Source organism: Botryllus schlosseri, chromosome 6 (assembly GCF_051294905.1).
Source record: "Botryllus schlosseri isolate E-star chromosome 6, Bs_hap1, whole genome shotgun sequence".
NCBI lineage: Eukaryota > Metazoa > Chordata > Ascidiacea > Stolidobranchia > Styelidae > Botryllus > Botryllus schlosseri.
In genome coordinates this window covers 4,473,871-4,480,150 of record NC_137241.1, presented here as the reverse complement: position 1 = coordinate 4,480,150, position 6,280 = coordinate 4,473,871, and the positions used below count along the sequence as shown (strand labels likewise).

Here is a 6,280-nt window from a genome sequence, read left to right as displayed (position 1 = left end):
ATAAAATTCGAGCCTGCGCCAAATGTTTGAGGAGTAGGCTATATAACTATATTCGAATTAAATTCCAATAAAACAAGAGGTTTGGCTAAAGTAAGAACAGAGAACAGAAATGGATATTTTGGTATTAAATGATTTTACTATTAATTTACAACAACGTCTAGCTGTAAGCTTCGATCAATTCGTTTGTGACCGATTTATTTATGAGAGAACCATGGAGGCTCAGCAAAACACACGATCATTGAATGATTGGTCGCTCTCACGGGTTACATTTGCGTTTCGCGTACAATACGAACATATGGAAGATACAGCGATTTTTATCGACACCGATTACTTGATGACTTGAAATTGACTCGTGGATTTTGCTCCGAGTCACGAGTCAATCCACTTTTCTGAAGCCTCGAGTCAAGTCAAGTCAAGTCATTTTAGCAAAGTGACTCGAGTCAAGTCAAGTCAGACGAAAAAGGTGACTCGAGTCATTCCAACACTGATGGAATTTATTGGGTTGCTAAATACAGGTGAATATAGAGCAATTGTTAATTTTGTTCGATTTGACTTCTGACACGTCACAAAGAAGTCTGAAATTCCAGGAACGGTTACAACTTTCGAGACGTGCGTCCGATTGATAGAAATTTACTTATACTCTAGATTTTTCATCCACTGGAAGCGTTGGAAATGAGAGATTCAGCTTAACGATTCATATCTGCATTTTAGAACTCCACCACGAATGTTGTATAATCCTCGCACAGTCCGTGTTATACTTGTTAACTATGTCCTACGATCTCATTCACCGTCTCCTTTAACATTTAGTGACTTCTGCATCGGACCCGGATTCGACAAGTACCGGCTGCAAGTATCCGGATACTCCGGGAATGCGACCGAAGATGCTCTCGAATACCACAACAATCGCCAATTCTCTACGAACGACGAAGATCATGATAATTGGGCACGACTGAACTGCGCTTTTAAATACGAAGCAGGCTGGTGGTATGGCTAATGCGCCGCCAGCAATCTGAATAGAAACTTCAACAAAACAGACGTGAGCGGATTTTGGTGGGGTGGTGGATTTTTTTGGGAGGATTTTGGCGGGAACCTCCTACGCTTCTCGGAGATGAAGTTTCGAAAAAGATTGTGAAAAAATGATTCGGTTTTGAGCGAACGGTGTTAAAAATGCGGAATAAGCAGTGAGCACCCTGTCTGCCCATATGGCGTCACAAGGGTTTACCAGTTTATTGTATTGATTCACGAATATAGTCACGTAGGCCCCTGCATGGATTTGACCTTTGGTGACCTCAAGGCTAGCTTGATTTGATTCCTAATAAAACACTTTCTTTATTTTGAGCGGCACTGACTTTCTCCCGTGGCTTCAATTACTAACGATCGCCCCGTTTCTTTCTTACTCAAGTTCCATTCTAGCAATTTGATTTGGATTTTTTGAATCATTCATTTCTCAGTATTCGTTTCCTATCCGAACATGGATTTTACTTGGGAATCAATACTTCTACTAGAATACTAAAAATAAATTCAGGGAGGTAGTTCTAGTTCTAATTCAGTCATACGACCCATGCTGCATTTACTTCAATGCGTGCATATAATTCCATTTACTTTTGACGTGATATTTAAAAATGTCTGCATGGTTCCAACGGTGATAGATTTTGTCACGTTGGAAAATACTCAAAATAGGATATAGTTTCTTCAATGAACAATGAACATATACACAGTGAAATGGCCTCAGTCGCCTAGAATCAATGCATGCCATACATACATAAGTTGAGTACATTCCACGATTTTTCTTTGCCGGCTAGATATGTTTTCTTATTAAATATTAACACCACTTATTAATAATATTTTTAGTAAAATCGTAATAGTGGCGCTTATCACAGTACAGTTTTTTTGCGCCACTTCTATATTGTAGTAATTACCAGGAATTTGCATCACACAAATATATACAAGTATGATTTTTAAACATTAGTGAAGGCTGTGAACCAAACGCGTCAGAAACCGTTTTTAATTGGTATCAAAAGTAATATAATTAAGTGGTATTATCAGTAGAGAGAGAGAGAGAATTCTTTTATTCGTCAACCATGAAATATAGTAATGGCAATGTCCACAAACAATTCACGTCCAATAGTATACATTTTTTCCTGCTATATTTTACATGGTATAGACTGGGAGACCCGATATGACCGAAGTCTTCTAGGCCGGAGTCACCCAAGCATATTGGCAGTATTAATAATATTATGAATCAATTTCTTCTCTCAGTCGCGTAGCACCGCAAAGAGTAACGAAATAAACAAAAGTAAATAAAAGACAGCAACACTAGTAAAGGGCGGTTATCATAGTTAACAGTGTGATCAGACAATTTGACCCATGTACACAGTGGTAATATTATTGTAACATATAAAATGAAACAAAACAGATAATTTTGGACCTATATCGAATAGGGCTCTTCAAAAATTAATGTTTTTCTCAAATCTTACTGGCTACTTGATAAAATTGTTAGGTTACCTAATTTAAGCCTACAAACAAAATTTGGTTCAATTCCAGCCAGTGACCGCTTTGCTACAGGAGAAGAAAGTTTCTATTTACTATGTAAAAATAAACGCACGCTACTATAACTCGAAAAGGAAGAAATAGCTGGCTATGTCATTTCATCCCTAACGAGTCCAGCTATGCTATCGATTAACGACTTCGCGATCTCCCGTGAATATTCATATACCAGTGGCGGCTCGTCCTATAGGGCAACTGGGCATTGCCCCACCTAAAATTCTGTTCAATAACAATTTAACCATTTATAGACGCACAGCAATCAATATATACCGAGATCACAGCGAAACCCGCGTTCTTCTTGTGCTTTCGCTTGCAAACGCCCATACATAGCGAAGTCTCTGCGAAAATCGAATTCTCTTCTGTGTTTTCGCTTTGTGAATGCCTAGCCGGGGCTTGCACCGGTAGCGCTCATAACAAGCTTTCACTATCTATTCTCTCAAAGCCGCGCACAATAAAGAAACGGTGATTTACTCTCTCCTATTCGTAAAATGGCCGAGCAACCGGGGCAAATATGCCTACTCGCCCCTAAGGTGTGATGTAACAATCGTATCTATATCTGAACTCGGTTACCGTAATATGCGTTGAGTCGACCTTTGCTGGTATAGGTCGATTTTGACGGTGTTTCGCACCATGATAATTCTTGAAACTTGGTATGATATGTCGTGAAGGTAGTATTTAACACTGCTCCAAGTTTCAGGCTTGCTACTTAAAGATAATGGTAGTAATTCCGTTTCCGAAGTTCAGTGTGTGCTGATCTATCATGTACATAGTACAGCAAACAGATTTTACTCAAAAGCCGGTATTGGTCTCCATTGATTTTGACGATGTTCTATACCGAGATCGGTCATGACATTTGGCACGGTAAGTGTTAGTATCGACCGCTGTAACAAGTTTTAAGTTTGTCACTGAACTATGTGGGTGGTAATTTCGTTTCCAAAGTCGAGTAAGAGCTGACTCTTCATTTATCGCCAACAAATTTACGCAAAAGCCGTTATTGGTCTCTATTGATTTTAACGATGTTCCATACCTAGATCTGTAATGAGCTTTCACACGGTATGTCTTGATTTTAGTATCGAACGCGGTGCCAAGTCTTAAAGTTGACACTCAATGATTGAGGCAGCTATTTCGTTTTCGAGGTCGAGTATGGTAGAGATGCGCGCTGATCTGATACTTAGCCTACCTACGTCATTGCGGATCTCACGCAAAAGCCGGTGTCGGTCTGTGCTAATCTATAGTCTGCGTTCCATAACGAGATCGGTGATGATATTTCCAATGGTATATCTCGATGATCGCATGAAACAGCTAACCAAGATTCTCGGTTTGCATTCAAATATTCACATAATTTTATGTTCGCCAATGTCCATTTCACTGTGAAATTGTGGCCTTCAAACCATTTGCTTACAATCCCCTGTCAATTGCGATAGCTATTTCATTTTCGATGTCGGCTAACAGCTGATCATTCGATCAGCCTATTCCTCAATATATTTTACTCAAAATTCGGTGTTCGTCTGTTTGCATTGATTTTGACAGTGTACCATACCGGAATGGGTTATGAGATTGCGTATGCTACTTCTCGATGATTTCTTGTAACAGTATACTAAGTTACGGCTTTTATTCATGTATTTATATATTAATATATCTTCCAACGGCGATTTCGCAGCAGACTTATAGACAGTAAGCCGTATGTGTTGTGTCACAGTCTCCAGTTTCAAGGCCAAAATGTCCTACGTTGTTCCGAGACCGAAGTTCCGAGGCTGCTGTCCTTAGTAGGGCTGGGCACAATGATTCGAGTACTCGAATCTGAATCGAGTATTAATTTTAATGATTCGAGTCGAGTAGTAAAAGACGATTTTTTCGAGTACTGAAATTATACGCTCCTCACCACTGAAAGTTGATTTATCAACAAGGAGTTTATCAATGATCAACGAGTTTACGCTAATTTCACTGTTGAAGCTTTGAAACCTTGGTTGACCGTATCGTAGCATACGAAACATGAAATACAAAGGAACGATGGTTACTGGAAATAGCACATTTCCGAAGTCATGATCATCCCACAATATTGTCACCAAGTGCAATGAAATCGGTATGGTCGAAAAAATAACAAAGTATCCTTAATATGATGGATAACAGGCATTATATTCTTTGTGGTCGCTTAAAAGGTACATATTTGAACTTTGACAAATAATATTCTGCTGTGACGTCATAATGAGTGATACTCGATTACTCGACTCGACTCGAAGCATTTAATGTGATTCAGAATCGAATCACTCAGGTACTCGATTTTGCCCAGCCCTAGTCCTTAGTTCTTCAAAGACCATTCAAATTGATGTTCTGGATTCAATATGACAGGCCCAATCTATGAGATAACAATTGCGTATGTGTCCGAACTCGTTGACCTTTCCAGTTAAGCTTACGCAATCTCTCGAGTTCTAGTCGTTGGAATTAGTCAGGTCAAGTCAAGTGCGAACATGAATCGTATTGAATCTTTATTCCGTACGTAGTTTACGCAGTTGCCTTCAGAGCAGTGGTTCTTAACCTTTTTCATATCGTTACCCCCAAGAAGAATACGACGGGATGCAATTACCCCTTTTCAAAAAATAACGTGACGTCATCATAATATCACATCATAACGTGACGTGATATTGTACACTGAAATGCCTGTTGAAAATATCATGTCAATGGGAAGGCTGATGCTGTTTTTGTGTTATCCGGTGGTCACATCTAGACAAAGAGCAGGGTAATAGACAGCATCTCATGCAATTATTAACCGCAAACTTATTTCGATATTTCGTTTTGATAGATACCATTGCAGAAAATCCTATTTCACGGCAATAAATTGAATGAAATTCAATCAGAAACTTAAATCCTATGATTACGAAGATTGGTTATTCATTTTGAAGGCGAACCCAAAAGGTTCCAATATTTTCCCTCGTTTCTTCGAAGGCATTTTGATGATGTTAGACTCAATTTTTCGGACTAGACGAGACCACTACACTTTTCAATGCTGACAACTCTATTTCCATGATATTGTTACTGCATTATAGGTGTAAAGCTGAACATAGACGACCCTCCTTGTATTTCAAAAAAAAATGGTAAATTACCCCTTCGGGGGTAATTACCCCCAGGTTAAGAACCACTGCTTTAGAGCGAAAATGAGAGGTCCAGAAGTTGTCCAATCGTACGCCGGGTGCCTCCGCTTTGGTTGCCTATTATCACCTGGTCGTAACCAGAGATGGCCACAGTCCGGTTCAGGAGCCGGAGCAGGATTTCAATGTTTTTTTACCTGGCCGGACTGGATCCGGATTTCGAATTTGGGGTGACGGTCGGATTTTAGGGTCTATCGATTTGCGTAATCTATAACTCTACCATGAAATCAAAACGCATGCTACTAAGGATGACCTGATACTTGATTCGTGGCATAGGGACGATTCTTAGTTCACGTACCTTTTGTAAAATAATCCTTTGATTAAAAATAAATGAATAAAACATTTGTTATCACACTTCAAGTCACGGCTCACCGGTAAACCTCTCGCGGCACCTACGTTAAAATCACTGTTGTCGGGAAATTCATGTGACCATCATAAAGTTACTTTTTTACGTTGGAAAACGCCATTGTGACGTCATGTTGATAAAAGTCGCTCGCAGCCCTTGCCCCACCACCCGATATTGTCACGAGCCGCCACTGTCATATACATATGAATCAAGTGATTTCAATCACACCATAGTGTCCTAT

General features: G+C 39.5%; 1 long non-coding RNA gene across 1 annotated transcript; it reads left to right on the top strand.

The window, feature by feature from the left end:
* Positions 1–479: 479 nt before the first annotated feature.
* Positions 480–1,338, top strand: LOC145440464 (uncharacterized). The gene is made up of 2 exons (XR_013915545.1): positions 480–515; positions 808–1,338. It is a non-coding gene; the product is annotated as an uncharacterized LOC145440464 (long non-coding RNA).
* The last annotated feature ends 4,942 nt before the right edge of the window (positions 1,339–6,280 follow it).